The following is a 17,529-nucleotide window of genomic DNA, read 5'->3' as shown; positions in this document are numbered from 1 at the left end:
AGAGCAGCAGCATACTGGCTCAAAGGGGGTAGACTGGATATAGTATATGAGATAACAGGGGAGCATATTACAGAAAAACGCAAATTAAATCTTTGGAAGGCAGAGACATGGCAAAAAGAATGGGAAACATCTGACAAGGGCCGTCGAGTTTTCTCCTTCTTCCTGAACATCCGGGAAAAGTTGAGGATCTGGCACGTTGACCCAAGTATGGTACACTTCCTGACAGGGCATGCCCCTTAACCTACACACTTGTACATGTGTGTGAATGTGGGCAATATGCAACCCCAGAATACATAACACGTAAGGTCGACGTCAGAAAATGAAAACATAAGGCAAGCTTTAAGACATCCAGATAACTGGAGCACAGTTAACCGTATCAAGAGCGCTGCACAAGACTTATAAGCAAGAACGACCATATACGAGATCAGGACCCGAAACACACCCTACGCAACAACGTGATGCATGGGACAACAGGGATTCAAAAGCATATGGAAATAGATGAACATATAGGCACAGATGATGACGTGAACACTCCAATATCACCAGATACATATACGGCATAGTAGCAGATCACACCACTGCAATAATTCTACAAGTAACACAAATTTGGAATTTAGAAATAAGTTAATAATAGAAGTAAAACAACGAATGTTCCTCTTTGTATAAATAAAACAAGCAGTTATTTAGTTCTTTGAATATTTATTTTTAGATATGTTAATGTGTAATTTGTGAAATGTATCAGAAACTGTAAAACGTGTGAGCTTTATAAAATTGTGCATAAACGTACATTTGCAGTGTAATAAGACGTAAATACACAAACACAAGCGCACAACATATGTAAAATGCGCCCTTCGGGGAGACGAGGTTCGAGGTCACCTACCGAGACTCCTCTCCCGCTTAGGGCACGTAAAGTGGCGCAAGCAATTATGGTAACTAATAGTACTGTCATACCTCATACAAAAATCACGAAGAGTTAATATGACAACCTACACACATGTAGTAGTATTTACAGTGGAATAGAATATGCTGATTCAGGTCAGACAAGCTCGAAGTGTTTACCGAAGTCTTCCCACTTGAAATAGCTAGGTAAAGGGACCTCTTTTGCTACCTAAATCTCTCCTTTCATGTATTATTTTTTCTTAAGAATATAGTAATTTTTTCCATTTGCGCTTTATGTATCATGTTTTTTTTATTTTGTTTGTCTTTTATAACTAACAATTTAACTATATAAAAAAACAAGAAAAGTACTAAAATTCTGAAAATTGTCTAGTTTGTAGTAGCAAACGGCCAATTACAGTTACGAAGGTGGTGGGTCACTCTGTAATGTTAATGAATAAATAATAATTAATAAATTAATAATAACAATCACTAGTTTCTCTGGTGTTGGCTCTTTGAAAAAAATGGTGTTATTCGTCCACAGATATTCAAATACTTCATTGAAAGAGTCCCCAGCTGAGCTCAAACCACCATAAAGGCGAAGGCTGGACACATCCCACATTAACTTCCACTAATAGGTATCCTGACAGTGTACTATCTAGAACAATAGCGGTCCTATTACGCTCCTATGGTACACACCCAATGTTACTTTCATTTCTGCTTAAGTATGCACCGACTTGATTCTGTTAGTCAATACTTCTTCACGCCACTCACAGTTATGGTCGTATCTTGCTTATCAGCCTATAATTTATGACAGTATCGGACATCTTTCGAAAAATCTAGGAATGATGAATCTATCTGTCCATCTGTTTCCATTGTCTGGAAGAAGTCATGCTAAAGTGGACGAAGCGAGCAGTGTTACACACAAGTATTTTTTCCTGACTGTTTCATTGAACGTTATTTTACTCCAGGAGCGTCATGTTGAAGCTTACAAAGTGCTCTAGGACAGAGCAATAGGTAGAAGTTAGGGATAAGGGCCCGTAACTCTTTCTAACCATCCTTTTACGCTTCATGCTATCAGGAGTTACTTAGGCTGTCTTCTACAAACGGTAGACTGATCGTCCCACGAGAGATTCTCGATGAGTGAGCTAGGAAAGGAGTTACTTCCATTCTCATTTCTACGCAACGACGAATATTTCCTTAGGAGTGCGACAAATTTAATTTTTTGTCAAGCTGTGCAGTTCGTAAACTATTTCAGATATCGAAAAGTTTTTTGTAAGTGATGGTACACAATAGGTCAAGTAGTTTTCTGCATGGTAAATGGTCGCAGTTTTTCAAGCAACGATGTAACTTTTTAACGAAGCACTTACCTCACCGAAATATTTAAAATGCAAAATTTAATACCACCAATCTTCTTACAATTGGTCCGCAAGTACAGATTTTGAGCCCTATTAGGTGCTTTTTAGAGCGTACATGGAGCCGGAATCGTGCTGTGTTGGCAGACTTCGATCTCGTGTTTAACACACTAACTTTTCGGCTAATTATACGAACAGTGTCACTGTGGACATTAACATGTGCCCTATCTTTGTATTCATCTTGTCCTCTCTGTTTATTGCATATTAACTAATGGTTTCAAGGTTTACAAACAGTTTAACAAGTATTATTATTGAGAGGCGTAGCGTTGCATTTTTAACGTCATATTAAATACTAAGTGTCTTCAACTAAGCGAAGGTAAGCTCAACTTGGAGTTTGGTTTGACTAGTCGTGGTTCCACCTTAAGGGCCTAATCGTTTGCCAAATTTTTCCCAGAAGTGAAAGAAGTAAAATGTAGAAAAAATCATAGGAGGAGCGTTGATTCTCGAACGTCTGGATTTAAAGCTAGATGTAGGGTAACATTCTGAAAAAATCCGAATTTTCAAGTGCATAATTTATTAGATTGATTCTTCAAGAATAACCTGCCAAGCCCCCTCTTTCTATGCTGTGACGCACACCTCTACGCTAGAAATTTTTTGTGCATTAATTTTTCGTTCGCAGTATCGAAACGAACTGCAGATGAGTCTAAAAGTCTGTGAGAGAGTTTATCTAAGGTTGTTCCTTTGCTTACAAAGTGCTTTTTAATAGTACTGCTACAGACTTATTTCAGTTTTCAGTTTTGTGGGTCTCAACCTGTTTTGCTCGAAATGGGTCGTAAGAGTGGGCGCATATTCAAAAAAGTTAGGAAATGTCGAATTTCACGTTTAAAAGGTACAGGAACTTAAATAATTGTCACAGATGCTGCTCCTAAGTGTGAACAGCAATTCCCGAGAAAGTCATTGAGTTCATCGAAGAAGAAAATTAGTGGAGAAACTAATGATGCTGCATACAGCGCCAAAGACGAGTTTGCCACTTGCTGTTTTCGACATTATGAAACTGACTTTCAGATACCTAGCCAATCCTGAACTACTGAAAAAAACACAGAATAGAAATGAGAGCTACAATCACATTATATGGATTCGTTGTCCAAAAACGGTTTTGTGTCCTTAATTTTCGTGAAGATAGCTGCATGTGATGCCTGTTATAGTGTTCACTAGTGGAAGTGTAGGTAGGATTAAGTGCCTATAGAGACTGGGCTTCCATCCAGATGCATTCACACTGAAGATACTCAGAAGCATCTTGAGGGTAATGCATAATGGTGTTGATGATAATAAACTACGCGTTTTTCAAAAGTTTGTAAAACAGCGAACAACAAAAACCACGTAGCCACAGTGACGGAAGACGAAGAACGCGCCACAAGCAAATAGCCTTTCTGATGACCTGCAACACAAGCCGAGGAACAAAGATCTATTTATGTTCGTGTTGAATGTTTTTGTACTACCTTTTTTGCTCTATGTAAGATCATATGTCGATACATTTTCCAATGTTAAAATAATTTAAGCACAGTTAACAAAGAACTTGTGACTGTCAGCGGTCTCTGAAAAACTTGGTCGAGCGGTTCTAGGCGCTTCGGTCTGGAACCACGCGACCGCTACGGTCGCAGGTTCGAATCCTGCCTCGGGCATGGATGTGTGTGTTGTCTTTAGTTTAGCTATATTTAAGTAGTTCTAAATTCTAGGGGACTGATGATCTAAGATGTTAAGTCCCATAGTGCTCAGAGCCATTTGAACCAGTTCTGAGGCGGGCTGAAGATTTGTTACCGGTATGTTCGAACAATACGTAAAAGTTACGGACATGGTTCGGGAATCTGAATGGGAATTCTTGGAGGGAAGGCGACGTTATTTTCGCGAAACACCGTTTTGAAAAACTTGTTTATAAATATTAACAAACAGTTGCGGTAGAATAACAGCCATTGTGGCTTTAAATTGTTTGTCTTCGCCGCTTTTCACAGATATTGTAATTGCAACACTGCCATCTAGCGTGTTTACTTATACGTGGTGTTTATGCCTAATAACAAAGACTCTTTCGAAATCAACTCTAGAATCATAGCAAGACCCGTAGTTAATAAATGGCTAGTACGACCTAAGTTGCCTCTCAACAAGCGCACTTCTTATGAAATGATCCTATGTGAGTGGAGAGACCAGTCATTTCTTGATAACAGCGCTGACGGTCAATCAATGAGTTAAATATTTCCGGATATCTATCAATCTAGAGCGATTTACAGTGGAATGGACACACAAATCTAGTTGTGTGAAAGGTAGGCGATACGCTCAGGTTCATAGACACTTACGGACGGACAATCCATTCACGAAAGATGTCGCTAACAAAACTTGGGCAAACTAACGCTTAAATGCTGTTGTCGGCCTGAGTGGTTTCCGGAGTACATACAATATGCACGTACTTGCATTAACGGGTGTGGCATCAACAAAATGAACACTGCATCACGAAGGTGAGCACACGCTTGTACATTACGACAAATTGCCACTGCAATGGAGTAGAATTCACATCGCACGACGCAGTTACTCTTAAAGGTGCGCTCAGTTCGCTTAAAGTCTCAGTGAAGTACAGGATACGACCCTCATTGGACGCGAAGACAACAATACAAGTACAGTGTATATATACTTGACTATGACCATGAGTTGGATACGGCCGATCGCTATATATAATGAAGAATTTTATTTTGAACAACAGATAGTCTAAGCAGATACGTGACCTCTTTTTATGAACGGTACTTTTGAAGGACAAATAAGAGCAGTGTAGTCGAACCGTTCTAAGGGACCGTAGGAACCTAATCTTGGTGAAAGATTTTTTGTAATTTGTTTTTAATCTATGAACAACACGTTGTATGCCCTACAAATTATACATCAGTCATTTGAATAACGTGTTTTTATTGTCCAAGAAACGATTAATAATGTTTTGGACAATATTTTATTTCCGATACGAACTTTAATTTTGTCGGACACAAAAATTTGTAGTTAATATTGTCTTATAATACAAGTTTTGATGAAAAGACTCGGTCTCAGGAAGATGACAATCACCAGTTCCTTTCCTTTTTTGCTTGTAACCACATTTCGCATAGCATAAACACGACTTTTTTAAGCCCTAAAACACAGACGTTTGTACTAGATTTTCTTGTGTATTACTATTGTTAAGTCAGCTGACACGAAGTCACAGATCAGAAAGTCACAGATCAGAATAATTTTTATTTTTCTTCTTTTACAGAGTCTTCAAGGACACGTGACTTCCCTGTAGCTCAACAAAGGTAAACAATATTAAATTATCATATATATCGGCGTGTTACTTTAATTCCACGATTGTGGAACCTATTTAGTGAGATTTAGTACATCTTTTACTTCCCATTTAGGATAAAAATCAATCAGACGTTAGTTAAGTTATTAGGTAGTTTCGTAGTACTGCTAAACAAGTCGAATAAAGTGTTAAATTGCCATAAGTAAGAGATAAAAGAATATCAATCACTTATTTATTATGCTTGTGTGAAGTGAGAAATATTTCCTTGAGTTTCTTATACTCACTTTTCAAGCTCTCATTTTATATCAGTAGTCTATATACGCAGGATAAACTCACAATAACATCTTGTACTGACACGAGTTTTCTCATAATATCAGGCGTTAAAATGCTTTGAACTGGCGCTAGCATTTGATGCACAGCAGGTGCCAAACAAATGTTTAACAATCGATGAAGAACTGAAAATGAAGTTTCGTACACATCCTCAATAATGCAACATACACCGTCAGTCCAGAAAGATTCGAGTATGGATTAATAAAAAAATAGAGAAAAGTGTAGATGGTGGTTTCTACATCATATTCTCCAACTTGACAACAACGCAAGTGCAAAAGATCATACAACCTCGTGAGACTGTCAGGAAAGTCCTTCTTTGGAATGTTCCATACACGCATCACATTGGTTTGAACGTCGATTTATATCGTCAGAGCGTAGACCCTTCATGCAACTGTTTATACTTTGTCGTTTTGTGGTAGTTTCGTATCGATAACATAACAATTTTTTCCATAAGAGAAGTGTTCACGTTTGACATTTCAATCAAAGCGCGGAAGGAGTCCAAGTGTCATTGTTTTTGTTCGTGAGTCGAGAGGTGCGGGCCGAAATTTGCGCATACTTTTCTTTTCTTTAAAACGTTTTGTAGAAGGTCTTGAACTCTTGAATTAGAGATGTCGCTCCATTGCGATCTGAAACGGAACAGTGTTGATACAATACTGCCGCAAGTCGACTACTTAACACTTTCTGTTCTCAACTAACTGGTAGAATGCACCTCTGCTGTTTACAGTCGTTACTTCAAGCTGCCACCGTTGTTACCTCGGTGACGTCGCATATAGGCCAGGAATAAAATTAGCCTCGGTCCTTTTTGGACGTAGAGTGTATATTAGTTTTGATATTTCACTTCGGCATTGTGCTTTGAGGTCATTTATAACTCTGCATCTACACTAACGAGCCAAAATATCATGACCACCTAATTAATAGCTTGTTGGTCTATCTTTGGAACGCAATACGTCATCGAGTTTGCGTATCATGGATTCGACAGCCCGAGCGGTCTAAGGCGCTGCAGTCATGGACTGTGCGGCTGGTTCCGGCGGAGGTTCGAGTCCTCCCTCGGCATGGGTGTGTGTGTTTGTCCTTAGGATAATTTAGGTTAAGTTGTGTAAAAGCTTAGGGACTGATGACCTCAGCAGTTAAACGTCCATACACCTTTGAACAACTTTTGATTCGACAGCTTGTTGCTAGGTTTGTGGAGGTATGTCGCATCAGATGTCCACGCACAAGTCATGTAATTTCCTTAAACAATGGGCTGCTGATTTATGTACGCGGTCATGGTGCCTGATAGCGATCCAAATGTGTTCCATTGGATTCACATTAAGCAAGTTTCGTGGCCAAGACATCGAACTGAGTACACTATCATGCTCCTCAAACCGGGGTGCAGGTGGTCCACAGCTTTCAATGCGACATCGATTAGTGCCACAGATACCATACAAGCGACTATCGATCCATCGACCTAGTGGAGCAAAAATATGATTGATCTGACAAGGCGACATGATCCTATTGGTCCAAGGTTCAATCTCGACAATACCATGCCCACTGCAATCGTAATTGACGATATCGTTGGGCCAACATGTGAACGCGTAGGGATGTCTGCTGGGGAGACCCATGTTTAACAATGAACGATGAACGGTGTGCTCTGAAAAGCTTATGTGTGCACCAGCATAGTGATCTTTCGGCAGAGATGTCCCCAGACATGAACATTATTGAGCATATCTGGGATGCTTTGCAACGAGCTGTTCAGAAGAGATCTCCGCCCCTTCGTACTCTTACGGATTTATGGACCGCCCTGCAGATTCGTGGCGTTAATTCCCTCTAGCACTACTTCAGACATTAGTCGAGTCAATTCCACGTCTTGTTGCGGCGCTTATGCGTGCTCGCGGGGGCCCTACACGATAATAGGTAGGTGTACCAGTTTCTTTAACTCTTCAGTGTATAATAAAGTGGTAAAACCGCCATTTTTACAAAAAAAGTTATTGCATGAAAAAAATTCTAAACTTCTTCCATTTTTCGTGCTTGTCGATCAGAACCTCCCCTTATGGCAGCAGGCCTCATTGAAAAGCCTAGTCTTGTAGGAGACCCCCGAAATTCACAGCGTTGCATACCCTCTCTCCGTGAGACACGTCGTGTTGAGCTCGGATTTAAGCCATGTATTAGGCGCAAGATTTGGTAATCAGAAACTGAACGCCTCTGTGTTCTCTCCGCTCCCTTCCAAATGGTGTTGATCACGACTGTTCCCACCATCAGGGCCGAATCGTCAAAGTTTATGTCGAGCACCAACGCAATGGCGTGCGTTAACTACCTTGACCGTGACAGGCGGACACGGTGTAATGCTCGCGTTGAAATACGCTCACTCTGTTCTGTGTCATAGCGTGGAGGATCGTCACTCAGACAAGGCAGTACAATTCTGATGACACCGTGGCCACGCTAAACGCGGAACTATTCCATTCAGCAAGGCGACAGGTGCACTTTCTCCCCTCAATGTGGCAGATTCCTCTGGTTTAATTGCTCGTCTTCGTAATTACAGCGCAAGTCGTGACGTAACGAGTCTGCCTGGTGGCAATACAACGCGTACTGTTGCAGAAGCAGTTGTCCGTGCATCGTCCGTGACCGCTCAGGCGTTACAGCTGACTGACTCCTGTGTATGTACTGTGCGTGCGGTGTTACCTCACATGACGTTGCGCGGGTTGCCTGCAAATCGCGGCAGGCGGCGCCGACCGCCGTAGCGCAGTGGCGAAACGCGACCGCGGAAGCAGCCGCGAATATAAATGTGTAACCGGCGCTCTTTATGGCTGCCGTATACGTGCGAACTGGCGTAGGAAACGAGAGCTCGGCAGGAACTCCCGTCCGTGGCGAAGGGTGCTCTCTGGCCACTGCTCTGTAGTACGATAACTAGAGCACCGACCAGTTTACATCTACATCTACATCTACATGGATACTCTGCAAATCACATTCAAGTGCCTGGCAGAGGGTTCATCAAACCACCTTTACAATTCTGCATTATTCCAATCTCGTATAGCACGCGGGAAGAATGGACACCTATATCTTTCCGTACGAGCTCTGATTTCCCTTATTTTATCTCGGTGATCGTTCTATGCAGGTCGGTGTCAACAAAATATTTTCGTATTCGGAGTAGAAGGTTGGTGATTGTAATTTCGTGAGGAGATTCCGTCGCTGCGGAAAACGCTTTTCTTTTAACGATTTCCACCCGAAATCCTGTATCATTTCTGTGACACTCTCTCCCATATTTCGCGATAATACAAAACGTGCTGCCTTTCTTTGAACTTTTTCGGTGTACTCCATCAGTCCTATCCGGTAAGGATCCCACACTGCGCAACAGTATTCTAAAAGTGGACGGACAAGCGTAGTGTAGGCAGTCTCCTTAGTAGGTCTGTTACATTTTCTAAGTGTCCTGCCAATAAAACGCAGTCCTTGGTTAGCCTTTCCCACAACATTTTCTGTGTGTTCCTTCCAATTTAAATTGTTCTTAATTGTAATACCTAAGTATTTAGTTGAATTCAGGGCTTTTAGATTAGACTGATTTATCGTGTAACCGAAGTTTAACACGTTCCGTTTAGCACTCATGTGGATAACCTCACAGTTTTCGTTATTTAGGGTCAATTGCCACTTTTCGGACCATTCAGATATCTTTTCTAAATCGTTTTGTAGTTTTTTTATCTTCTGATGATTTTATTAGTCGATAATCGACAATGTCATCTGCAAAAATCAGAAGACGGCTCCTCAGATTGTCTGCAAAATCGTTTATATAGATAAGGAACAGCACAGAGCCTATAACACTACCTTGGGGAACTACAGAAATAACTTCTGTTTCACTCGATGACTTTCCGTTAATTACAACGAACTGTGACCTCTCTGACAGGAAATCACAAATCCAGTCACATAACTGAGACGATATTCCATAAGTACGCAATTTCACTACAAGCCGCTTGTGTGGTACAGCGTCAAAAGCCTTCCGGAAATCTAGAACTACGGAATCGATCTGAAATCCCTTGTCAATAGTATTCAACACTTCATGTGAATAAAGAGCTAGTTGTGTTTCACAGGAACGATGTTTTCTAAATCCATGTTGACTGTGTGTCAATAGACCGTTCTCTTCGAGGTAATTCATAACGTTCGAACACAATATATGTTCTAGAATCGTGCTGCATATCGACGTTAACGATATGGGCCTGTAATTTAGTGGATTACTCCTACTACATGTCCTGGAATCTGAGGTACGAATTCTATTCATTACAGAATTCTCAGGTATTTCAAGAAATAATTGTGTGTGACTCTGCTGAACCTTTTAGCATTTCCGAACGCAAAGCGAAACACTGTTTACGAGGGGCGTTCAATACGTAATAGAGCACTTTTCTCGGTCAGTTTCTGTTGAAAAAATGTGGAATTTGTTGTGCGACATCGCGGGATACTCTAATTTTGCATCTCTAGTTTCATGAAGTTCAAATAGATGGCGGAGCTATACGCAGACTGCAAAATGACGCCCGTAACGGATGTGCATTCCAAGCAGCTCTACAAGGTCGCGCAAACATGTCCGATCCACCGCGTACTGGCCGGCCGCGCACAGCTGTGATTTTCGCAATGTCAGACCGCGCCGAGGCACTAATTCGAGGTGATCGACGGATCAGAACCAAACAGCTCGTTGTTCAATTGGATGTCTCTGTAGGTACGAGGGGCGTTTGAAAAGACCGTGCAAAGTCCGAGAGATGGCACCACCGGCGCGTATCGAGGTCATGTTTAGTTAGTAGCATCGTTGGAAAGAACGCACACCAAGTTTCAGCCATATTGGTCTATATCTTTGTGTTTGACATTCGTGGGAATCAAGGAAGTCGAGAGATTGTCAAAAAATGGACGAAATAGAATATCGTGTGGTGATTAAACATTACTTTATGAAAGGCAAAATGCCTCAGGAGACTAAAGAGAAGCGTGATAAACATCACGGTGACTCTGCACCTTCGATTAGAACAGTTTTCGGAGTGGCCATATGGGCACAAGTGATGCTGAACGTTCTAGACGCCCTGTGGAGGTTACGACTCCAGAAATCATTGATAAAACCCATGATATGGTGATGGATGACAGAAGAGTTAAGGTGCGTCAGATTGCTAGTGCTTTGGGCATTTAGAATGAACGGCTGCATAATATTTTGCATAAACATTTGGACATAAGAAAGCTATCCGCAAGATGGTTTCCACGATTGCTCAGTCTTGACCAAAAACGGTTTGCAGCTGTTCAGGAAGTATCCGCAGGACTTTATGCGTAGTTTCGTTACTGTGTATGAAACATGGATACATTACTATAGTCCTGAGACGAAACAACAATCTAAACAATTGGGTACGAAGGGATAATCGGTACCAAGAAAGGTGAAGACCATTCCTTTGGCCGGAGAGGTTATGGTGACGGTCTTTTGAGATTCGCAAGGGATAATCCTCATCGACTATCTCGGAAATGGTAAAACTATTATAGGTGCATATTATTCATCGTTTTTGGACTGTTTGAAAACCGAGCTTCAAGAAAAACGCCGGCGATTGGACAGCAAAAAAAGTCGTCTTCCATCACGACAAAGCACCAGCACACACCTCACCAGTTGTGGTCGCAAAATTAATGGTAATAGGAACCAACGCGTTTCATATCCCCCCTATTCTCCATACTTGGCTCCCTCGGACTACTGTTTGTTCCCCAATTTGAAGAAATGACTGGCGGGACAAAAATTTTATTCAAACGAGGAGGTGATTGCAGCAACTAATAGCTATTTTGCAGAGTTGGGCAGTTCCTATTATTCGGAAGGGATGAACAAATTAGAACAGCGTTGGACAAAGTGTATAAGTCTAAAAGGAGAGTATGTCGAAAAATAAAAAAAGGTTTACCAAAAACACGTAAGTAGTTTTTACTTTTGCACGGAATTTTCAAACGCCCTTTGTAGTGCTGACACATTCACGCACCAGTTGAGGTACTCAACGGTGTGTTCAGCTGGGTTGCTCACCACCAACAGAAGACCATAAAGTTCAACGAAAAACCATTTTGGGGAATTGCTTGCGCATTACGAGGATGATCGTGACAGTTTTCTGTCGGACATCGTCACAGGTGATGAAACATGCGTTCGTCACTTCGAACCGCAATCCATGTAGTGGCGCCATTCATCCCTCTTCCGAAGAAAAAGTTCAAAACCCTAACGTCTGCCTATAAAGTCATGGCGACGATCTTCCGGGACTCCGAAGATGTTGTTCTATTTGATGTCCTCCCTCATGGTGCAACGATCAACTCTGACGTGTAACGCGCGGCCCCCAGGAAATTGAAGAAACGACTTCATCCTGTTCGTAGCCACAAAAATACGAACGAACTTCTCCCTGTCCATGGCAAAGGAAGACCTAACAGAACTCTGCGCTCCCGGGAGGAGGTCACGAAACTTCATTCGACTGTTCTTGCTCATCCATACTTCAGCCCGCATCTCGCACCTTCCGTCTTCCAGCTGTCTGGCCCAATGAAGGATGCACTCTGCGGGCAGCAGTACGTGGATGATAGAGAGGTCATCGATTTAGCAAGACACTGGCTCCGCCGTCGACCAGTAGAGTGCTACCACGCCGGCATACAGGCCCTCCCAATAAGATGGTGTAAGGCCGTCCCAGATTTGGAGCCCAATAGCGCCTTCGATGTTTTCCAACGAGTTCATATGAGGTATATTTTAAGGCCAATACATCAAAGTTAGCCTATTGTCATATTCCTAAAACATTTTTGCACGATTTTGGCTATGTGACTCCGACAGTTATCCTGCTGATAGATGCCATCACCGTTAGGGAAGACCTCAAGCATGAAGGGATGCTTGAGGTCCACCCACGTAGTCCACAGCTGTCATGCTGCCTTAGATTATTGCCGGAATGTCTTCCAAAGCATGACATTGCCTATTCCGACTTGCGACCGTGGTACATTGTATGTTTCGAGCAACCGTTTGCCACAATGACGATGTGTCCGGGCACGAACCTCAAATTGCCGTAATCACGTTTACTAGAATAAACAGAAATATTACACGTAGATGTGCTGTGAGTCGCGGCTAACTACCTCACAGACAAGCTTATAGGAACTGCATGCACTCATATGCTTTTAATCGGTTTTTTATGTTATATTGCCTTATTATTATTGCTCTTAATATTATTATTAATCAAATAAATAAGCAAATCAATTTGTCCATATTTAAAAGTTTTTGTCTGAATGAAACTGTGTTTAAAAGTTCTCGATTTCAACACATCAAACCGCTGCTCGTAACTTTTCAGCGTCACCATTGTAACGGAACGCGGGAAAATTATGACAGACGACTTGTGTCAGCTCTGATGTTTTCCTTACATTTTGCCTTTCTGTACCAGAAACAAGCAAATAGTTCATGGTCACTTACTGGGCACATTGTAAATCTACTCAGGTACTTCGAAGTTCAACTAACCTCATGCGAGCAAACTACCAGATTTAAGTCTATAACCACCGTTAACCAGATGATTGCTTAACAGATTTAAGGCACAACATAAAAAAAGACACACACACACTTTTCTGTTTGAAATAAATGATAATTAATAGAAAGCCTCAGCCACCGACAGGTGTTGTTGATGTACTTCGATGGGGACAGCTGAAAATGTGTGCCCCGACCGGGACCGGAACCTGGGATCCCCTGCTTACATGGCAGACGCTCTATCTGCCTTTTTTTTCTTAATTGTTCTCATTTTGTTCGTTGCATTTGTTTGTCCCATGACACCCGTTCAAGTTCAGTGTTGAGCCGATGACTCAGTTTTTTATTACAGAGGGCAGCTAACCCTCTGATTGAACTTGCTCAGCTACCGTGCCGGCGCCCATCTGAGCCATCGAGGACACAGATGAATAGTCGACTGCAGGGACTTATCCCTTGCACGCTTCCCGTGAGACCCACATTCTCATCTGTCCACAATCTAAATACGTAATATTCGTAATAGATATTTGCCCATCCACTCATTACTCGCGCACACTAAGGTGACGATTCGCCTAAGAGTTACGCCAACCTGTGCGCATTCTGTTTGGGTCTGACGGATTTTCGTAACCCTTAGATTCAGTATACGTATTCTGTTTGAAGGTTCTGTACATTTAAAATTCATCACTTCCTATGAATCGAATCATCGCGGTCAGCAAGACCTTAGAAACGCTCGTGTAAAAGTTGTAATAAATAGCTGTCTCCACTTTCCTACCCAACTTCTGATGACCATAAACTGAACATTATTGTGGGATTCTTAGTCTCCTCTACCTGACTCAAACATAACTCAGTGTTAACTTTTATGTCATCAAAGCTAAGAATTACGTCTTTTTCAAATTTGTTTCGTAACTTTGATTGTGTTTTCATGATGTTAAGGCTTAAATCAACAAAACCAGATAGAATACTAAACTGCCTGGCTCCTCTTTTAATAGAGACGGCACTAGGAAGAGGATATTTCAATTCGTTACTGTCAAAATATGACGTTTTAAGAGATGTACAATGTGAAGTTGGCACCGAGCGAGGTGGTGCAGTGGTTAGCACATTGGTCTCGCATTCGGAAGGACGACGGTTCAAACTCGCGTCCGACTATCCTGATTTAGATTTTCCGTAATTTCCCTAACTCGCCTCAGGAAAATACCAGGATGGTTCCTTTGAAAGCGCATGGTCGACTTCCTTCCTCATCCTTCCCTAATCCGATAGAACCGATCACCATATTGTTTGTTCCCCTCCTCCAAATCAATCAACCAACCAACGTTATGTTGCTCCCCTTACAGTATCTTCAGATGACCAATTAGTACAACACCTAAAGAAACGTCAATCACCTGAAAATGTTTTAAGTAACTCAGTATTACAGTGAGAGAGACGAACCTGCAAATCTTTATTCTTTTGTCGAAGTTCTTCTATTTCTTTTTCCGTTATTTATATTTGTGGGCACAAACGTGCTCTGTCGCACTTACAGGTTTTTTGTTTGTGTTTTAAGTAATGGTTTCTCTGTTAATGGTTTCTTCATTAATTAATGTTATATTTTCTTTTCCGAGAACTCGTTATATCAGAAAACATCTTGTGCATCTATCAATTCTTTTTATATCTCCCAATATAATTACCGCTATTATTGTCATTTTATTGTTATTATTATTACAACTATCATTATTCATGGCAGCAGCATCGGTACAAGTACTGCCAGTGTTAGCTTTACAAGTTCGTAGTCAGTATTATTTATTCACTCAAATAACACGTTGGACGATTGCTTCACGCTCCTGTTTTTATGTTGCAGTGTATATAGCACTGTAGATTTGTCTACGGCAACATTTGTTGCTATTGCCCTACTACAATAACCTTTCTGTCTCAGAGGTACAGTTGCAGCACCTATTTCAACTGCAGTCTCCTGCTTGCGACCCATTAAGAGGTAGTATGGCATGAATCTGATCAAGTTTGCCAGATGCACACATGTACTGGTTCAAATGGCTCTAAGCACTTTGGGACTTAACATTTGGGGTCATCAGTCCCCTAGACTTAGAACTACTTAAACCTAACTAACCTAACGCCATCACACACATACATCCCCGAGGCAGGATTCGAAGCTACGACCGTAGCAGTAGCGCGGTTTCGGACTGAAGTACCTAGAACCGCTCGGCCACAACCTCCGGCTAGACAATGTACTGTACTAATGCGAACTGACTACTACACCGACAGCTGAAGAAATGAGGCCTGGCCGGCCGCGGTGGCCGAGCGATTCTAGGGCCTTCAGTCCGGAACCGCGCGACTGCTACCGTCGCAGGTTCGAGTCCTGCTTCGGACATGGATGTGTGTGATGTTCTGAGGTTAGTTAGGTTTAAGTAGTTCTAAGTCTAGGGGACTGATCAGATGTTGTCCCATAGTTCTCAGAGCCATTTGAACCATTTTTTAATGAGGCCTATTTGGATAAACCCGTCGTAGGTAAAGGCACGTAAGTGTTGTGGATATTCATCAACGTCCCTCTATGCGATCAACCAGTCAAATATACAATAGAAGCGCTTAGTCTTTACATGTTTGTACTTCTTTTACTATCAGAAAGGGGATATAATAGAATCTTAAAAAATAAATCCCTGTTTTAACCACAAAGCCAGCGGTAGACAGTGGTCATTATATTTTACCTCGTCAGTGTTGGATGGGTTTGTTTGGCTGTCAGATTGTTCACGGGAAACTGTGCCAGCTTCTTGTCGTGGCTGCTGTTTCGGCGCTGTTCGAAATGTGTTCCCCAGTGTTATGTCTGTCACTTCCTAGTAAAGCCGTTACCTAGCTGCAGAATGGGTCACCTCCAAAACGAGTACAAAGTAAATATGGATCCAGTCCACCCCTCCCCTTTTCCTATCCAACACAACTTAAGCACAATAGTAGTTTGCTATTGCTCTGTGGTAAAAGAAGACCCGCAAGCGTTGCTGAGGCTACATTGACTTTTACGTGACAAAGCGATTGTGCTGGACTCTGTTGAACTCGGCCCCTACATTTCATGCATGGATTCAAATGCATCACTCGGAAAGAAGAAACACCATCTTATACGCTGTAAGAAAGGAAAAAATAAGTGATGTCAAAGGTAAAATGATGTCCTCTCCAGAATATGGAAGCTCCGCGAGCTGCATAGGACACTACACTATACGACATGATGCAGCAGTAGGGTTACGAATTCTACAATCCAACTGCACACTAATGTGTCAAACTGGGGGTGCGAGGATCATGATCATCTACGTTCGTATCTGGGCTGCTAACGCTCTATTCTACTGGCCAGTTAAAGGGTTTCTTGGATGGTTTCCCACATGCATCTTGTCGAATGCTTGCCTTAATTTGCACTTAACTAAATAATCAAAAAGTATGTATCTTTCAAAATGCGTCTTGTTCAACTTTCAGAACCCATGAAAATGTGCAGTTAAACTGTTAAAATATCCATGTCGTAAGTTATTAGTACTATAGTTGGTATCAAACATGAATAAGTGTTTTTTTTAAAAAAAATTATTTCCTGTTTCTTCAGTGTGAGGATTACTAATCAGTTGCATATAAATACAGAGAACTGCAACCAGTCACATTTTGAAATATTTGTTTATTCCGACAACCTAATTTTCGAGCCTTTCCTCGCTCACCTTCCGATGAAACACATGAAGTTTAATCGTTATTTCCGTATCGTGGTGTTGGACACTGGCTCTGCGGATGAGATTGGAGAGAAAAGAACTTTAATGACTCGCCGTGAATGATAGTGCGTTGTGTCGAAAAACAAATTCTTTTACTTCTTGTCTTTTTTGTTTACTTAGTTTACAGATAAAAAACCAGCTCATGCTCACAGAACAACAACGCCCACGACTTAGGTTTCTGCAGAATTTCCTCAGCGAGCAGCATTAAAGGATGCACGAGTTTTCCGCTTGGCTTAGCTCATAGCGTCGTCAGTAGAAACGGCAAAAGAGAGTGACGGAAAGTTGTAGCCTATCGAAATAACCACGCTTTCTGAGAGCTGGAGAAACCTCGCATCTTGAGTCTTAGCTTTTCATTCAGCGCTACGGCTGTTAAAAACCGTTTGCATTCATTGGTGACTGTGAGTAATGTGGATTTCACGAGACTCGAAATGCCCATTCGGTAATCTTACATATGATTCGTTGTTTACTTCTTGTTCTTCCGCATGCAGTTCTCGCTCGACTCGATCC

General features: G+C 41.7%; 1 protein-coding gene across 1 annotated transcript in view; it reads left to right on the top strand.

Moving 5' to 3' along the window:
- Window positions 1–17,529, top strand: part of LOC126284351 (uncharacterized) — a 265,261-nt gene that overhangs the window by 161,189 nt on the left and 86,543 nt on the right. Inside the window, exon 3 of the mRNA XM_049983216.1 lies at window positions 5,512–5,551. The gene's annotated coding sequence lies outside the window, so the exon portion shown is untranslated. The remainder of the gene's footprint in view (window positions 1–5,511; window positions 5,552–17,529) is intronic.

The sequence above is a fragment of the Schistocerca gregaria genome, chromosome 8, assembly GCF_023897955.1.
Source record: "Schistocerca gregaria isolate iqSchGreg1 chromosome 8, iqSchGreg1.2, whole genome shotgun sequence".
Classification (NCBI taxonomy): domain Eukaryota; kingdom Metazoa; phylum Arthropoda; class Insecta; order Orthoptera; family Acrididae; genus Schistocerca; species Schistocerca gregaria.
Note: the sequence above shows the minus strand (reverse complement) of the source record. Positions and strands in the feature narration are given on the sequence as shown.